Below are 20,326 nucleotides of genomic sequence, written 5' to 3' on the forward strand. Positions count from 1 at the left end.
TTCATACATGCCCTTTAACATGTTTATTCTTAGTTTTATAATTGCTTTCATCAACAATTCATGCTGGATTTGGTTACATCTCAAATGCAAAATGGTCATGTGTTTTTTATCATTTGTTCAATTATTGTGATGTATTAGTTTAATTGATTTTCTTATGTTGAACCACATTTGTATTCCAGGGATAAATCCACTTGATCATGGTTTCTAATTTTTTTAATGTGGTGTTGAATTTGGTTTGCTAACATTTTGTTGAGGATTTTTGCACTGATATTCATAAGGGATATTGGCTTGTAATTTTCTTTTCTTGTGGTATCTTTATCTGGCCTTGGTATTAGGGTGATGCTGGCCTCAGAGAATGATTTAGGAAACATTCCTCCTTTTCTAATTTTTGGAAGATTTTGAGCAAGATTGATGTTATTTCTTCTGGGAATGTTTAGTAAAATTCACCATTGAAGCCATTTGTTCCTGGGCATGTCTTTGTTAGGTGGTTTTGCATTTCTGATTCAATCTCTTTACTTGCTATTTGTCTATTGAGATATTTCTACTTAAGTCAGTGTAGTTAGTGTGTTTCTAAGAATTGGTCTGTTTCATCTAGGTTATCCAATTCGATGGCATACAGTTATTCGTGAAATTATTCTATAATCCTTTTTAATTTTATGGGGTCAGTAGAAATGTTACCCCTTTCATCTCTGATTTTAGTTAGTTGCATTCTCTTTATTTTTCTTTGTAGTCTAGCTAAAGATTTGTCAATTTTATTCATTCTTCAAAGAAAAATTTTTGGCTTCAATGAGTCCCTCTCGTTTTTTTTTTAATTCTCCATTTCCATTATCTGCTCTAATATTTATTTCCTTCCTTCTTATCAATTTGTGTTTACTTTGCTCTTCATTTCTAGATCCTTCAGTTGTGATGTTATGTCTCTGATTTTAAATCTTTCTTCTTTTTGTTGTCAGCGGCACGGGAAGTGTGGGCAGCGCCATTCCTGTGCAGGCTGCACTTTCTTTTCACGCTTGGTGGCTCTCCTTACGGGTGCACTCCTTGCGCATGGGGCTCCCCTACACGGGGGACACCCTTGCATGGCAGGGCACTCCTTGCGCACATCAGCACTGCACATGGGCCAGCTCCACACGGGTCAAGGAGGCCCGGGGTTTGAACCTTGGACCTCCCATGTGGTAGACGGACGCCCTAACCACTAGGCCAAGTCCGTTTCCCTCTTTCTTCTTTTTGATAGAAATATTTAGAGCTATAATTTACCCTTTCAGTGTTGCCTTTGCTACATCACATATGTTTTGGCATGTTGTATTTTCATTTTCATTTGCCTCAAGATGTTTCCTAATTTCCACTGCAATTTCTTCTTTGACCCTTTTGTTGTTTAAGAGTGTACTGTTTAATTTCCATATATTTGTGAATTTTCCAGTTCTCCATCTGTTAATGATTTTTAATTTCATCTTACTGTGTTTGGAGAAGATACATTGTATTATTTCAATGTTTTTAAATTTACTGAGCTGTTTTGTGACCTAATTTATTATGTATCCTGGAGAATGACCCAGGTACACTAGCGCAATATATGTATTCTGCAGCTGTTGGGTAACGTGTTCTCTAGGTATGTCCTTTAAGTCTAGTTCATTTATAGTATCATTCAAGGAATTTCTTTCCATTTTAATATTCTTTCTAGATATTTTAGCCATTATGAAAAGTTGTATATTGAAGCTTCCTACTATTGTTGTAGACCTGTTCACTTTTCCCTTTAAATCTGTCAATATTTGCTTCATGTATTTTGGGGCTCTGCCAATGAGTAGTATATAGTTATAATTGCTATATCTTCTTGTTGAGTTGACACCTTTATCAGTATACAGTGACCTTATTCATCACTTCATCACTTCAAGTTTATTTATCTATAGTTATAGAACTACTTGTATTAGTCAGCCAAAGGGGTGCTGATGCAAAATACCAGAAATCTGTTGACTTTTATAAAGGGTATTTATTTGGGGTAGAAGCTTACAGATACCAGGTCATAAATCATAACATACTTCCCTCACCAAAGTCTGCAGCCATGTGTTGGAGCAAGATGGCTGCCAATGGTCATCCTTTCTCTTCCTTTTAAGGGTCCATGGTCTCAGCCTCTTCCATTATCATCTGTAGGCTGGGATAGATGTCTCTCTCCCCAGGGCTTCATTCTCTCCAGGCTCAGTTGCTCTGCTCTCTCCAAAAGGCCAGCTGTGAACTCTCAGGTAAACAATTCATCTCTTTTCCTGGGGCCTCTGCCTTGTCTAAAGGAGACCTCTCTTTCCTCATGTATCTGTTTCTCTGTTTATTTATTTCCCAGAACTTTCTCCTCTGCCATACCTTTTTCTTTGTGAGTTCCTGCCCACCAAGGGGTAGGGACTCAACATCTTACTGACATGACCCAATCAAAGCCTTAATAATTATTTGATCAATTAAAAGTGAAACCTCTGAATCCAATCCAATCTAATATGCCCAGAGGAACAGGCCAGTTCACAAACATAATCCAATATCTATTTTTGGAATTCATAAACAATATCAAACTGCTACATTACTCCAACTCGCTTTTAGTTATTATTTGCATGGTATATATTTTTCCAAGTTTTCATTTTCAAACTGCTTATTTCTTTAAATTTAAGGTGAATCTCTTGTAAACAATATTTATTTGGATCATGCTTTTTATCCATTCTGCCAATATCTGCCTTTCTAAGTCTAGTAGTGATGAACTCCCTCAGCTTTTGTTTATCTGGGGATATCTTAATTGCTCCCTAATTTTTTAAAGGGACTTTCCAGATAGAAAATTCTTGATGGGCAGTTGTTTTCTTTCAGCACGTTAATATTTTGGCATAAAGCCTCCTTATCTTTATGGATCCTGGTGAGAAACAGCACTTAATCTTCTTGAGACTTCCTTGTATATAATGTTGCTTTACTCTTGCAGTTTTCAGGACTCTCTTTGTTGTTGGTATTCAACAGTGTGCCTACCATGCCTCCAGACTGCTTCTCTTCAAATTTATCCAGTTTGGGGTTTGGGGGGCTTCTTGAATATGCATATTCCCATCTTTTGTTAAATTTGGAAAGTTTTCTGCTACTATTTATTTGAGTATTCCTTCTGCCTCTTTCTCTTTTCCGTCTCCCTCTGGGAATCCCATAATGCGTATATTGGTACACTTGATGGTACCTTGCAGGTCTCTTAGCTCTGTCTATAGTTTTTCATTATCTTTTCTTTCTGCTACTCAGTCTGAATCATTTCAATGGTCTTGTCTTCAGGTTCACTGATTCCATTTTCTGCCAGCTCCAACCTGCTGGTGAAACCCTCTAGGAAATTTTTCATTTCAATTATTGTGGTCTTCAATTTCACTAGTTCTGTTTGGTTCCTTTTTAAAATGTTTATCTTTTTACTGATAGTCTCATATTTTTCATTCATTGCTTTCCTGATATTCTTTATTTGTTTCTCTTTGTTTTCCTTTATCTCCTTGAGCATATTGATGACCTTTTTTTTTTTTACAAAATCTTTTTCCAGTAAGTCCAAAGTTTGATCTTCTTCTTTGATGGCTTTTGGATTTTTATCTTTTTTAATATAATTATTTAATGACATGGGAAAATAAACATGTTATGAAATTTGCTGGTTAATACAAAGTAATGGGTAGAGGGTAACTTCACTTTTGGTAAAAAAAAAATTAAGAAGTATCAGCATGCATAAACTGGACAGTTAGATACCCAAATATTGATGTTATTTAGTTCTGTTCAGGGATTAAATACTTTTTCCCTTTGCTTTTCTGTATTTTTTGAAACATGATTATTTCTGAAACAAGCAAAACTAGCCACTTGTGGGAAAGTTTCTAATTGCCATGAGTTAGGACCCCAGGAGTCAAGGTCTAATCTCCAGGAGGACAGGGCCAACCAACCTGGAACAGACATGGAAGACTGTTCTTTTATTTTCCTGTTTTGTGCTATTTATAAGGCTGCTTGCCCTACACTTGACCTTCTCAGTGGCTTTATATTTCATGGGAATCTATGAATATTAACTGGCACAACAGCAAAATGATGCTAGCACCTTTGGTTTTCAATCACTATGAAAGAGAACAACCATACTACTCAAAACACACTACAAATTCAGTGTTCCTACAACGGAAACTCCAGTGGCTTTGCTGGTTTTTCTCTGCCCTCCCTTCATTTTCAACTTTCACTGCCAATCTATTTTTGTTTCATGAATTCTGGAAGAGATAATTTTTCTCACAAAGGCACTAATTTGAATTTTCACTGAGCAATAACTATTTAGTGGCCCTGCTAAGAGTCTGTTGATACTTGTTCTTGCTGTTTAAACACACTGCAAAGTCAGAAGGGAGAACTGAAATCCAAACAACCTTGAAATCAACAAATTTGAATATATGTCCCATTCTTGTTTGTTTTCTTAAAAAGGGTCTTTGCAAAGTTACCAGATATGGAACAGTAGATTACACTTACCTTGGTATAAAATGAGGCTCAAAAAACCCAGATTTTCTACCCAAATGTTAAGCCTGCAAGGAGTACTTTATTCAAATAATAAGCAGTATATAAAAATTGATACCACCTTTAATCTAAAGTGTTTCTAAGGCGTTTCCTGAAGCTCTTTGCCTTTTTATATTGCAGTATTTCCAGAAAGAATCAAGAACTGCAGTGAAAGTCCAACAAACAACCAAACCAAAAAATAAACCAAGACTATTTTGTGCATTAACACCACCTCACCAGTACCTTCTCTCCCCTGCCTTTTACAGTGGGTTAGTACTACCATCTTTGTCATAAAAATTTTCTGGCACCAGGAAAGAAAGGCACAAAAAAAATTCTGTTAACAACAGTGACATAAATTTTTGGGAAAAAGAATCTAAATTAAAATATTGTATTATCACAACAAAGACTAAAATATCCCTAGTTTTGCCCTTAGGCAACCAAGAAAAATTTAACTGCTTTATAACTGAAAAATAAAAAACGAGATTTGCTGGAAATTAAGAGTGTTCAGTGTTTGCAACCCAAGTTGCAAATCATAGATATAAGTTCCTTTGTTAAAGCAGGGGAAAAATTCCATCTCAGGGCAAAGTTATTCAATATGAAAGGAAGGTGTGTCTTCAGTGAAAGAACTGCTTGCTGTCAGATGATATCTTGCCAATATTTTTGAAGATTTTGGACTTCATTTTCTTGGCTTTCTGGTAGCCAAATCTGTTACCTCCTCCTCTCTTTTTAAGTTTGCTGTTCATGATCAGATCAACAAAAGGAGGCACCTTGAAATGGAATGACAGAACAACCTGAGGCAAAATTTCCGTTATTAACAGTATAGATTTGTTTCAGAGAACAAGAATCACATGCTGGAATGTATGACTCATATGCTTCTTAGACTTACTTTTGAAGGAAATGGTTCTTTTCAATCAATTTCTCAAGCTGAGACTGAATGTCAGAAATTATTTTGGATGAAGAAAACCCAAATTCACTTAACAGAACATGGATTGCTTCAAGTAAGGAAGGAAGCCTAATTCTTCTGGGCACAAAATGAGCAAGGCCTGTCCTATTCCATTTATGCCTTTGACTGTTCTACCCATATGATGAATATATACCTTCAGGTCATCTGAAGGGTCATACTGAACAAACCAATTGACTTCAGGAATATCCAGCACTCGGAGTTGCCATGCAACAGTATCCCTGAATCTGCATTGCAGAACTGGAAGAAGATGGTTGCTCACTTATTTTGATTCTGCATTCCATGAATGGCCAAGACAGGCAAATCAATGTAGTTTAGCAACTCATAGGACTTACAGGATGAAAGGAACACCATCATTTTCTTCTTTCTGTTCTTCTTAAGAAATATAAAGAGGGAGGAATCTCTTTTCAGAGGGCAAAACAAGGTTTTCCTGCTCAAGACCATCCACTGTTGCATTAGTTTTATCATCATCAACACCAACACACAATGGCTCCTTTTTCAGAGACATTCTTGCCAGGTCTTCAACTTTTCTAGTTTGTGTGGCAGAAAAAAGCATGGTTTGCCTGCATATTGGCAGAAGTTTAATGATTTGCTTTAATTCTTTTTCAAACCCTATATCCAAGATACAGTCAATCTCATCAATAACTGGAAACTGTAGGTTTTTATATATAAACCCTTGGGTATTCTGCATATGGTCCAGGAATTGTCTTGCTATGGCCACAATGATGTTGATCCCATTTATTGCTACCACCCATTATCAACCCATATGTGTGAATGTGGTGAGTCATCAGCTCCTTAAGCACACCAAAAGTCTGCATGGCCAGTTCCTAGTAGGTGAAAGAATAAGGATTCTTGTTTCATTGCTGGGAGTTCAACAGCAGGGATGAGAAATGCCAGGGTTTTTTTTCCACTGCCTGTTTTTGTAGCTACTAGAAGATCTCTGCCTTCTAGAAGTGGCCTGATACTTTTACATTGAATTTCAGTCATGTTCATAAAGCTCATTTCTTTTATTGCCTTCAAGGTGTTTTCATTGAAAACATTAATTAAGGATGTGAATGTGGTATCCTCAAAAGCTCCTTTCAGTCCCAGGGGCAAGTTGGGCACTTCATTGTCATCTTTATCACCTGGCTTCTCCCCACTATTTCCCGTTTCTTTAGGAGCTGCAGCACCTTCTTCTATGGACTCCTATTTATCTTCAGTTTTTGCTTTTTTTTTTTTTTCCATCAAGCCCAGCATTTTCTACCGCTTTTCTCTTTTTCTTTTTGAGTCTGAATTGGGTGACTGTTGCTGCTTCCCCATGAGTTAATATGGTAGATTTTTGAGGGGATTTTTTTAACATTAACATTTTTCACTGTTTCATTAGACATGTCTCCATTTTGGGCTTCTACAAGCCCACATCTATAGACTGTTTTAAGGACTTTTCAACTTTTTCAACTTCCACAGTTTCTTAAGATGCACTTCCATTTTGGATTTCTCACATCTGAGGATCCTGTAGCTTTAGGTTTCATTGCCACATTTTTAGGTTTCACTTCTCAGTCTTGTGCAGGAGTTTTATTGGTAGGTGAGACATGATGTCAGTAGAGGACCTTCACGAAGGTACTGCAGCTGAGTCCTCTGCTTTCTGGGCTAACATTACCTGGGTTTTTTTCTTATTTCTTTGGATAGGCCTTCATTTACTGTTTCTTCCCTTGTCTTGTAATTTTTTGTTGACACTAAATTTTTTTTTCTTAAAGTGTTAACTCTGGGATTTTGTCACTGAGCTGTCTGTTCATTAAGTTTGTGTGCTGCTAGTGATATGACAGATTTCTTTGAGTGCCAGGAACTAACAAACAAACCAAGTCAAAAATCACCTTTCACAATATTGGCTATAGTTAGTAGTAATGTTTTGAGGATGTTCTTTCATAGTTTGTAACAATTGTTTCACAACAATGCAAAGTGCTGATGATTGGGTAATATATGGGAGCCCTGTACAATGATATGCATGTTTGTTTTGTAAGTTCACAACTTTTATTATATACTTATTGTTTATGGATGTTCATGTATGAATGATAAGCTTCAATTTTAAAAGTTTTAAAAAAATCACCTTTCAAAGATTCTGAAAATTGGTTTTGTGCTGTTTTCTCTATCAGAGTTTTGCCCTGCTGTCAAGATCAGCCACTGGTGAGTGTGAAATGCTGGGTCCTCTCTGTATTTTCTGGGCGTATACCAGTTTGTGGTCTTAGAAATATCCCAGTTTCCAAGAATTTGAATGACCCCTCTACTTCCTATGAAATAGACTTTCTCCCCATCTTGGCTGCACAGTTGGATGAGTTAAGAGCAGAAAATTATTTGCCCCAGGTCACATTGACTGAATTGTCTCTACACTGCTTTAGCTGTCTGCAAGATGCTTCTGTCTGCATGCCAAGAGGAGTTTCCTGGATCAGTCATTCCTATCAGACTGCCACCTAATAGTTTGGCACTGACATACAGGCACCACAGTATGTGCATAGGGGTTACTCTAGTCTCTCATTTTTTTTTCTCTTTTTTTTAAATGTTACATTCAAAAAATGTAAGAAGTCCCCAGATAGCCTCTACACCCCTCACCCCACTCCTCCCACATCAACAACGTCTTTCATCATTGTGGGACATTCATTGCACTTGGTGAATACATTTTGGAGCACTGCTGCACCACATGGATAGTGATTTAGTTTGTAGTTTACACTCTCCCCCAGTCTACCCAGTGGGCCATGGCAGGACCTACAATGTCTAGCATCTGTCCCTGCAGTATCACCCAGGACAACTCCAAGTCCTGAAAATGCCCCCACATCATATCTCTTCTTCCTCTCCCTACCCTCACTAGGGATCCACCATGGAACCACAAGCTATCTGCTCACCATGCTTATGTGGGTCTGGGAGAGGGGTCAGCACAGGCACCACAAGCTTCCCCTACCATTTTTAATGCTGTGTGCTTTAGTTTGCTAAAGCTGCTGAGAGCAAAATACTGGAAATGGGTTGGCTTTTATAATGGGAATTTATTTGGGGTAAAATCTTACAGTTCCAAAGCTATGAAAATGTGCAAATCAATGCATCATCAGAGATGCTGTCACACCAAAGTCTGCTGCTGGCAATTGTTAACTCCTGCCACATGGCAAAGCAAAATGGTGGCTCTCCATCTGGGTCGCTGCCTTCTCATCCAGGCTGCTTTCTCACCAAGTTCAACTGTGGGCAATCAAGCACACGGCTGGGCTCAGCTCTTCAGCTTTGATCTGCTTTGTGTGCCTTGTCTCTCAGGGGCCTCTTTCCATGCCTCTGTGCCCTGATGATTCCAGCCTCTGGCCCCTCATTCAGCTTTTTGGGGCTACTCTAGTCCTCTCACATGGCAGAGAAAAATGACAGCTGTCTTTCTCCCTGTGTCTTTCTTCTTTGTCTCTGTATGTCTTTCTCTTCAGTTCTCAGTTTATATAAGACCCCAGCAAGAGTGCGGAGACCCAACCTGGGTCATGTATCACTGACATAGCCCAATCCAAGGCCCTAAAATGATCTAATTAAAAGTGATCTAATCAAAAGGTCCATTAACTGAATATAATGCAATCAAAGAGTTCCACACCCACAGGAATGGGTTAGATCAAAGAACATGATGTTTTCTGGGCTTCACAAAACTTCCAAACTGTCACACTGTATTTTATTAATTCAGCACTTGTCCAATTACTGCAACCTTTTAACTGTTTTCTGAAGTTCTGAGGAAGAAGGCTATGCCAGATTTTTCTTGTCGTTCAAAGATTCTGTAAGGGAATGGCACGCTGGAATATCTTATACTGATATCTTGGTCCACTGGCTCTATACAAATTTTTATTTTTTAAAGATTTATTAATTTATTTATTTCTCTCCCCTTTCCCCCCATCCCCCCACCCGGTTGTCTGTTCTCTATGTCTATTTGCTGTGTCTTCTTCTTTGTCCGCTTCTGTTGTTGTCAGCAGCACGGGAATCTGTGTTTCTTTTTGTTGCGTCATCTTGTTGTGTCAGCTCTCTGTGTGGGCGGTACCATTCTTAGGCAGGCTGCACTTTCTTTCGTGCTGGGTGGCTCTCCTTATGGGGTGCAATTCTTGCATGTGGGGCTCCCCTACGCGGGGACAACCCTGCATGGCATGGCACTCCTTGCACGCATCAGCACCGTGCATGGGCCAGCTCCACATGGGTCAAGGAGGCCCAGGGTTTGAACCACAGACCTCCCATGTGGTAGACAGACACCCTAACCACTGGCCAAGTCCGCTTCCTTATACAAATTTTAAACACCATCATTTTGCTATGAATGAATGAAGAACATACTTTTATGCTTGTAGTTTATTAGTTTATTATAATAAACTGGTATTCTATTTTTTTTGTTGTTAAATATATATGGAATATTCTGTTTTATTTTAGGGACTATGCTATAATCCAGTGGTTTGGTTTAACAAATCTACCATGAAAATCATGTTCATCATAGGATGAAGGTGCCATTGCATTCAACCTTTCACAGGGTGTAATGAAGGAATAAGGAAGAGATGTTTTTATAAGAATGCACAGTGACTCTTTATGAACTCTACTCCTCCCTCACTTAATTCTATCTATACATGCAATGTCAAGAATCTTGGAAAGTACACAGTGCTACATATAACCCACCTGCTCAAAACATTATAAGCAATGTTTCAGGGCAATAGTCCAACACTGTCTTCAATTATGATCAATTAGACCGTTACTGAAATCTTCCTGAAATTTTCTACTGCTTGCCTTTCAGCAACCATGGTGCTAAATTCTAGATGGCTCATTGTCAATGGACTGCAGGTCTGTGCTAAGAATGGAATATCCAAATGATATAAATATCCTAAGTACTGCTCTTTTAAATCCATAAAGATGCTTTGAGTACCTCAAAAGTTGTTTCTTCCTAGCTGATCAAAATACCCCTTAGAGGCATATAAATCATTTTATGTACTTATTTAAATATTATTTAATATTAAATTCAACATCAAAAATTTACTGTTTAATTTTAATATATTTTAAATATTGTGTAAATATTCATTTGCCTACTTAATTTAAATATACAAAACATCACAGAAGGTCACACAAAGTGAACATATTACTTCATCTGAGCAATAGTTAGTTACAAAGGTGGCACTACCAAACTGAGTGTATTAACATTCTATATGGTTTGACTCTGGATCTAGCTGATTATCTATAGATGGCTTCTATGAGACTCAGGTTCTTTCCCTTTCATAAACATCAAGGCATCTGGAAGAGTCATGCTTAAAATTCATTTTAAAAATACTATTTAATAATAATTGATCCAAAGCTACTAATTGTACCCTTCAAAAATGTATGAATTGAGTGATACTGTATTTAGCACAAACTTTCATAATTCCACATTTCCTGTTTACTGTATTAAAACAATATAATTTCTATTCAAGTAATTGGTAGTTTCCTATTGTTTTAAAGAGAGTAAGCATATTACACTTTCTTACACATCAAGAAAATGTTTATGTATCCATAACAGGGCTGATAACATTCTATTGCATATAGGAAAATATTTAATGTAAGTAAGAGCAGTACATCCTGTTTTAAACATCAAAACAGAACATCTTAAAATATATTTCTCATTAACAATTTCAGTTCATGATGTAAAAGCTCAATATTGTTTTAACTTTAAATATAGAATACAATTATTAATCAACATATATTAATGAATGAGGTATACTTTATAATTATTTATCATTCAGCCTCCCAATTAACTACCATATTAAATTTCTTTATGAGCAAGATTCCTTTTGTAACTGTTTTTATTTTTATTTTTTATTTTTTTAAAGATTTAATTTATTTATTTCTCTCCTCTCCACCTCCCCCCCCAACGTCCCATTTGTCTGTTCTCTGTGTCCATTTGCTGCATGTTCTTCTTTTTGCCTGCTTCTGTTGTTGTCAGCAGCACAGGAATCTGTGTTTCTTTTGTTATGTTGTTGTGTCATCTTGCTGCATCAGCTGTGTGTGCTGCACCATTCCTGGGCAGGCTACACTTTCTTTCGCACTGGGCGGCTCTCCTTACGGGGCGCACTCCTTGTGTGTGGGACTCCCCTACATGGTGGGCACCCCTATGTGGCACGGCACTCCTTGCACACATCAGCACTGCGCATGGGCCAGCTCCACATGGGTCAAGGAGGCCCGGGGTTTGAACCATGGACCTCCCATGTGGTAGGAAGATGCCCTATCCACTGGGCCAAGTCTGCTTCCCTGTAACTGTTTTTAAGTCAGAAGAGATTATATACATATATAACTTCTAATTAAAACCAGTAACTTCCAAAAGTCAACAAGATCGAGACCAATTATTTTTAGGAAAAGGCCAAGAATTCTACTAAACCAGAGCCCACCCATGATTAGGAAAACCACTGATTCTTATTGGTTTAGAGCTGGCAATCAAATCAGACACCACCCAAAAGTTGGTGCCAAGCAATTCATAGAGCACACACTTCAGAGGCAGATTTACTATTAATGAGACTAAAGCTTCTGAACAGTAGTTAATGTTGAATGTACAACCACTGCTCTTGATATCATCAGAACCACAATAACTATAATCTTTAGGTGCATACTCATGGTTCAATTATAAAATGGAGTGATAGCCAGAATATTTAACTTACAATAGCAATCAATCCTACAATCTGAAAGGGAACTGTAGATAAATAGCACAGGATCTGGAGAATGCCTGCTATGGCAGGCATTAATCCTTCAGTTACCAGATGCCCCCCCACACATACAGATGGCTCCCTCGTCTGTTTGCTCATTGTTTTTGCTCATTGTCTGCTTGTTGTTTTTTGCTCATTGATTTTTTTTTCTTTAGGAGGCACCAGGATCCAAACCCAGGACCTCCCATGTGGGAGGTGGCTGCTCAAATGCTTGAGCCACATCTGCTCCCAGTTACCAGGTTTTGAATGGGTCTAAGGGTCTAGAAGAAGTGGGTAAGACAGCTGAAGCACCCAGGATTGACTCTTAGGGCAGTGACCAGGTACCAACCAACAAAGAAATATTACGAGATTGTATTCACTGGTGGGGATTTATATGCCAGCTGAACACCAATCCTGACTTATTTCAACATCATCTAATAAACTTCTCCTGTACTATTTGTACTGTACAGCTGTAATTGCCCACTCATTTAGAACATAATGCATGGTTCAACTTTCACTAAAATACCAGAGTTGTCTGATTCAAGTAATTAATTATATACCACCTGACATATCACAATTTAAGAATCATTTTGTTAAATTCTTAGTACACTGACAAAGCAAAAACAATAAATCCTAGTTGGTAAAGTTGTTTCCTGGAAGAGTACAGGTCAACAATTTTGAAATTTCTGTCACTTGGACAGAAATTAACAATTACTTAAATGGATGGCAACAGTTTTCTCACTGTTGGAGTGGGAAGTAACAGAAACAAGGGGAAAGGCCAGATGATTCATATGGGACTAGATTAGAATTAGAGATATAAGTAAATTTATGTTTAGCTTAATAGAGATATAGATATATAAACACAGAAATCTTTAGAGATGCACGTATATACAAGGGTTAATATACATGAATATATTTCCTTGCTCTGTCAGCTGCGAGGACCTGGCAGCAATGATACTCCAGTAATAACAAACATATCCACCATCCAGATCTTGATTTCTAATACCTAATACCATTTTCCAATGAAAAGAATAGGGCTCAAAAGCAGGTGTAGCTCAGTGGTTTGGGAGCCTGCTTCCCATGTACAAGATCCCAGGTTAAATCCCCAGTAGCTCTTTAAAAAAAAATGGAACCGCACTCCTTGGAGAAATGGTAGATTCTAGGGCTGGGTCAAGGAGTATAAAAGATGAGACTGGAGCATCTTGTAGTGCTAGAAATTAAGAATATTATAAAAATGAAATAAAATAAACACAACAATATGGGTATGACAAATAGTCATACCAATAGACCAACAGAAAGAATTCTCAAAGGCCAAAACTGGACACTTTGAGCAACAATATAAGGAAATACTGGATTATAAACCAATGCATAAAATAAATATCCAAGAGTCCTTAATGACATAAATGAATGAATATATTTAAAAATAAATAGGGGGAAGCAGACTTGGCCCAGTGGATAGGGCATCCACCTACCACATGGGAGGTCCGTGGTTCAAACCCCGGGCCTCCTTGAAACCATGTGGAGTTGGCCCACACGAGGTGCCGATGCGCTCAAGGAATGCCCTGCCACACACAGGTGTCCCCCGCATAGGGGAGCCCCACATACAAAGAGTGCGCCCCGTAAGGAGAGCGACCCAGTGTGAAAGAAGTTCAGCCTGCCCAAGAATGGTGCCGCACATACGGAGAGCTGATGGAACAAGATGATGCAACAACAAAGAGAGACAGATTCCCACGCCACTGATAACAACAGAAGCGGACAAAAAGAAGAACACACAGCAAATGGATACAGAGAACAAACAACTGGGGTGGGGGAGGGGGGAAAGGGAGAGAAATAAAATAAAAATTAAAAATTAAAAAAAACAAAAATAAAAATAAATAGGGGAGAGTGGACAAATTTCCCATGAAGAACAATTCCAAATAATTTATGCAGATTCTCCTTCTCCTCAACTTGGTGGAGCATAACACCTTAGTCCTCACTGGTGTGCTGCCCATTGTGACTTCCTTCCAGAGTGTAAGATCTGGAAAGGATGGGAAAGTGCAGCATTACAGTGAGAAACCTGACAAACATTACCTCACCAGGTGATCAAGATAAACATTACAAAGCATTCTTAGACTGTACCAACAGAAACATAGTCCCTAGAATACACTTATTGTTAATGCTCTCTGTAGTCAAAATTGTAAATTATTTTATGTACCCATGATAGATGTAGCCACCATCTGGAGATGCACTAACGTTAAAAGATAGTTACTTTATTCATATTCATGACACATGTATTATGTTTCAGATTTGTTCATAGAAGCATAAACAATGTCAAATTTGTATTTTAATTTTGTAATCCCTTAGGCAAAACTTGGTATTGCTTTTGGGATGTTAACTTCTTAAGATGGTTAAAAATTTATATTAGACAAACTTTCTATTGTATTCTTTAAAGCTATTTATTAATTGTATCCAATAAATCACATAATCCCAGTTTAAAAAAAAAGATAAACATTACAAGTGCTAAGTCAGGTTATTATGTTCCTTTGACATGATATGATGAAATGTAAGTTTTCCTTTGTGGGCTTGCTCTCCCAAACCTATAACCCTAGTCTAAACATGAGAAACACATCAGACAAATGTCCATTAAGGGACAGTCTAGAAATATGTAACTAGTACTCCTGTTGATGACTCTTAATGTCATCAAAAACAAGGAACATCTGGGGAGCAGATGTGGCTCAACTGGCTGAGTGATTATTTCTCACATGGGAGGTCCTGGGTTCAGTTCCTGATGCCTCCTAAAGAAAAACTGAGCAGACAATGAGCACAAAAACAGTGAGCACAAAACACAAGCAAAATACAATGAAAAAGCAGACGAGGGAATCTTCTCAGGGGGGAGGGGTTTAAGAGTAAAAAAGGTTAAAAAATATATTCTCTTACTGTTCTGTAGGCTAGAATCAAGACTCAAAATCAAGGTGTTAGAAGGGCAATGTTTCATTTGCAGTCTCCAGGAAAGAATCTTTCCTTGCCTCTCCTGGCAATCCTTGTTATTTTTTGGCTTGTAGCTGCATCACTCCAATCTCTGCCTCTTTCTTCACATGGCTTTATTCCCTCTACATCCTCCGTGTCTGTGTGTCCTCTTCTCTTAAGTTCACCAATCATTAGATCTGTGGACCACCCTAGCACAGTCTGACCTCATCTTAATTTCATTACATCTGCAAAGACCCTATTTATAAATAACGTCACATTCTCAAGTACTGGGGATTAGCATTTAAACATATCTTTTAGGGGAACACAATTTCAAACACTACAGGGCTTAAAGAAACACAATGATTAAATGTAAGGTAATACAAAAGATGAAATCCTCAAACAGAAAAATGACATTAGGTGAAAACTAAAGATATATGAATAGATTCTGGACTATAGCTAACAATAATTGATTCATTAGTTGTGATAAATGTGGTCATACTAATATAAGAAGTTAACAACAGGGAAAACTGGGTATAAGTAGATGGGAACTCTATTTTCAAAACTATTGTGCTGAAAATAAAACAGACTTAAAAAGGGGTGTGCAGAGCAAGTTTATTGAGCTAAAGTTGCATTAATGCAGGAGCATCACTAAAAGAGGTTTCTGCTCAAAAGTGTGAGCTGGGGGAGCAGCTTATATGGCTGCTTGAAACAAAGGGAATGGGAGGGGGATAAAGGGGACCTGACTCATTGTCACTATGGGGGCTATAGGGGCTGTTTGGGGCAGGGTGCCCTTGAAGTGCAGTTTGTTAATTAGCAAGTAGGATGTTGATGTAAGGCTATGGCCATTTGGTGATGTAAGATCATGGCCATTTTGTGAAGATCAGCAGACTTCGCTGGTGTTGGCTTCAACTCTTTGATCTTTGCAGATGCAGTGTTTATCACCACTGCTAAGGATTATTGGTATGTCAGCCTGCTTCAGTTAACCACTGTGTCTTCCTTTTAATTCCCTGGATAAAATGGAAGTGTTGTAGCAGTTGAGAGAGGTTCAATTATTTGCATATAGAAAGGCCAGGACTCAGGAATGATTTTGAGAAATAACAATGGTTTATTGACAGCCTGCCAGACTCGGGAGGTTTCTGTTTCAAACCCGAGCCCCCGGGAAATGGACTTTGGCCCAGTGGTTAGGGCGTCCGTCTACCACATGGGAGGTCCCCGGTTCACACCCTGGGCCTCCTTGACCCGTGTGGAGCTGGCCATGTGCAGCGCTGATGCGCGCAAGGAGTGCCTTGCCACGCAAGGGTGTCCCCCGCGTGGGGAAGCCCCACGCGCAAGGAGTACGCCCGTGAGGAAAGCCGCCCAGCGTGAAAAGAAAGAGCAGCCTGCCCAGGAATGGCGCCGCCCACACTTCCCGTGCCGCTGACGACAACAGAAGCGGACAAAGAAACAAGACGCAGCAAATAGACACCAAGAACAGACAACCAATTTTATATTAAGTTTTGTGAAAGTAAGTGTCTAATTTACTAATTTACTTGAATTTGCATGTAGCATCATTTGTTGAAAAGATTCTCTTCCTTTCTTTAAGTTGTTACTGCTTCTTTTGCAAATATAAGTTAATTTTAATTTTATTGGTCAAATGTATGTGCCACAATGATGAAAGAAGTTGTTGTTGTGGGAGGTGTGAGGTGAGGGCAGTGGGGGGTATATGGGGACATCATATTTTTTTTAATGTAACATTAAAAAGATAAGGAATGAAAAACAAAAAAAAAAAAAAAAAAAAAAAAGAACAGACAACCAGGGGAGGGGGGTAAATTAAAATAAATAAATAAATCTTAAAAAAAAAAAAAAACGAGCCCCGAACAAGAATTTTGAGTTCCTTTCATACAGAGGAAGGGCTAAATTATTCTTTGTTTCAGTGCTCAATAGGTTTGAATTAGCATATATACATACCTTCCACATCCTAGGTAAGCTTTTAGCACGGACTTCATACATTCTAGATAAGCATTTAGCACATTTGGTTTGCATTGATAAACTGTTTCCTGGGACTGGAGTCGTTGCCATGGTTACCAAGGGCAAGGCTGCAGCCTCCCACCATCTCACACCCACAAATCAGGACAGACAGCTTAGGTTAAGGTTATCTCCGAAGAGACAAAGAGCCTCCCACCCATAGCCCACATCAGAAGCTCAAGCAAATAAAGATGGTTAGTAAAATCATTTACCATTCCAATATCACAAAACTCTCTTGAAAATCTTAAAATTATTATACAATAAAATGTTTTCTTTTTTTAATTAAAGGCACTAAAATCTTGTTGCAAGAGACAATGAGACATTATTTTTAATCTAGCTTTTCTCATTTAAGACCTAGTTGAAAATACAAGGATAAGTAGCCTTGTAGTTTCTCTGGTTATTCTGTTGTAATTTGGGGCTCTATACTATACAATATAGAGCTGTTGGAAGCACAAGGTTAGATAATGCTTGTGTTTGTACTTCACTAGCTTTTATGCAAAGAGAGAATTATTAACAGAATAAACCAAAATCACCCTAATGTCAGAAAGATGGGTATCGAGCCTAAAGACGTCAATAGAAATATCAGTTTCTAGTGATAATATCATTTCTTGCTAAGCTTTTTTTTTTAACCAGTTATTAATCTAATCCTTCTTGATGGTCTATTCCATTAGTCTTTCTAGGTCCCTTGCTTCACAAACCTAACCTGAGGATGCATTTGGTGATTCCTCAGGTCTCAAGTGGGTCTTGAAATTCTGCATTTCAAACAAGCTCAAAGTCTGCCCTTAGACAGCAACCACAGTATCAGATGGAACTTGTTAGAAAAGCAAATTCATAGGTCCTGTCCCAGACTTACTAAACAAGAAACTCTGGGGGTGGGGCCCAGAAACTGTATTGTAACAACTCTTCCAGGTTAGTCAAATGCGGGGTAAAGTTTCAGAACCACTGCTCTAGAGCAAGGCTTCTCAAATTTGGTTTCCTGTTAGATCACTATGGAACATTTAAAAATTTCAGTGCCCAAGTCATGCTCCCTACCCATTATATCAGAGTTATTGGTGGCACAAATGTATCTGCTGTTTCAAAAACTCAACCAGGTGATTCTGTTGTAGCAGCAGAGAGAAGCTGGCGATCATGGTATTGAGGGCCAGGACGCAAGACTCTTCTGAGAAGGAAGGGTTATTACGACCGGCTGGGCCGGCAGACTTCTGTCCAGCAAACCACACCTCAAGCAAGATTTCCAGGTCCTTTTTATAAGGAGGTTTTAGGAGTGGGGGTCAAGCAGCGCTTTTGGTGTGGAAAGCACTTTTTTAGTTTCTTAGAGTTTAGGGGTTTGTTCAGATACCAAGTAAACTTGAATTAACATACCTCCCACATACCAGGTAAGCTTGAATTAACATATCACCTACATTCCATCCAGATATAAGTTCGAATGCACATTCAGTCTACATCCTTCCTGAATATTCAAAGCCTGTAGAATCTATATCACTTATTGGCTTTCCAGAAACTAGGTAAACTTGGATACAGAATTAGGTTAAGTCTGAATTCATGCATAGGCCATATTAATTCCAATGCTCAGCAAAAGTCGAAAAGAACTATCCTAGAATGAGGAAACCACTCACATCCAAACAACAACCTCTTATCTATTAGGAATAAAACTGTTTTCTTTTCTCTAGCCAAGTAACTAGAATTCTTTCATTTGGCTTAATCTCAACTTCTAATGACTCATTTTAGTTCTCTCATAAAAAAACAGTTAATAATTTTTCTTTGCTCTAAAGTTATCCAACCCAAACCTGGGTACTAAAATGCAGGAGATATATAACCAGTTTTCAATATAACAAATATGTCTAAACAATCATGGGATGGAGAAAAAAATTGAATGGAGGACCACAGAGTTCTGCCATGCCACATCACTGTAACAAAGGGTAAAGAATTAACAAATAATTGTGATTACTAAATCATTATATAGATGCCTTTATATAATAAAAGAGCAAAAGGTTAATATCTGAAATTCCTGAAGCTAGCTATAGTGTCCCACCCCTGTTTATGATTACTCTAGACTTAACCTCACCCTCGTGTATGCTTACTATTGGGATGGTAAATTCTAATTGAACTCACCCTGTACATACTTACTATTGGGACGGTAACCAATCCACCCACCTCTATTTAATATCCCTATGAAAGACTTTGTGTTAGAGAAAAAGGCACTCACTGGGACCCAGAGACTGAAGTTTGTAGGCAGGAAATTTATTGAGAAGCTCTCCCAATGGAGGAGGTCTGAAGAATAGACTTCAGCCTGCTCGTGGAAGGTGGTGGATATGACTTTATACAGTACATCAATAGGCAGGGAAACGTTTGTCTGTGGGGAGACAGAGTCTGAATATAGCCTGTGATTTATAAGGGGCTGTAAAAGTGAATTCTTCTCCTGCATGGCTTGGGGCTAGTGGGCTAGAAGGTAGGGTATTTTTGGAATGCAGGGTTCTGGTGGTCTGGAAGGGATGAGGGTCCTTATTTGTTCCATTCCCACTATGATATGGCTCATCCTTGGGGGGAAATATGCTGTCCTCTGCATGTAAACATCTTGCTCAATCTATTGGAATGGAGTCACAGCCTTATTGAAGCAGGCTAGTAAGATAGGAAATCAAAAGATGGATGTGGAACCTGGCAAAGAGTCCACGTGGACATCAATAACCCCTAAGATGACTGCTGGAAGACCCCCACCCCCAAGATCCTGCCATTCACAAGAAAGACTTCCTCTGGAAGCCAGGAGAAGCCCCGGATATTCCCCAAGGACTTTATCACTGGTTCCTCACTGGGGGATTGATAGGTGGGATAATCAATCAAAACAGCAAACAGCTGGAACCCCTCCCCTGCCATCAGCAAAGGGGTAGAATAATTAATGGTTTAAAAATCAGACCGTGAGGACTGAACACTCTCACACTTGGCTCTCTTGCCTCTGGACCCATTCCTGATCTCTGTGCACCGCTCTTGCCATTTTTCCTCTGCCACATGGCCATGCAAGTAAACCAGGGCATTGATAATCTATAATGGGGAATTGTAGCTTGTAAATCAGCACTCTTTAGCACTTTTCAACCCCTTCCTCTTCACCTGGGACCCATGATCTATTATTTTCTCCCATTTCTCATCCCTCCCTGTCTGAACAAATTACTGGCCTAACTCACCTGGCATGCTCTTGAAATTCATTTCTGCAGCATAGCCAAGAACCTAGGTAAAATCCAGTAACATTATGACCTGTTAATCATTGTAAACC

The 20,326-nt window shown here is 38.6% G+C and overlaps 1 pseudogene; it reads right to left on the reverse strand.

Annotated features, from left to right (window-relative positions):
* Positions 1-5,102: 5,102 nt before the first annotated feature.
* Positions 5,103-7,019, reverse strand: LOC101444070 (ATP-dependent RNA helicase DDX18 pseudogene; annotated as a pseudogene).
* Positions 7,020-20,326: the final 13,307 nt, after the last annotated feature.

The sequence above is a fragment of the Dasypus novemcinctus genome, chromosome X (genome assembly GCF_030445035.2).
Source record: "Dasypus novemcinctus isolate mDasNov1 chromosome X, mDasNov1.1.hap2, whole genome shotgun sequence".
NCBI classification, from domain to species: Eukaryota; Metazoa; Chordata; class Mammalia; order Cingulata; family Dasypodidae; genus Dasypus; species Dasypus novemcinctus.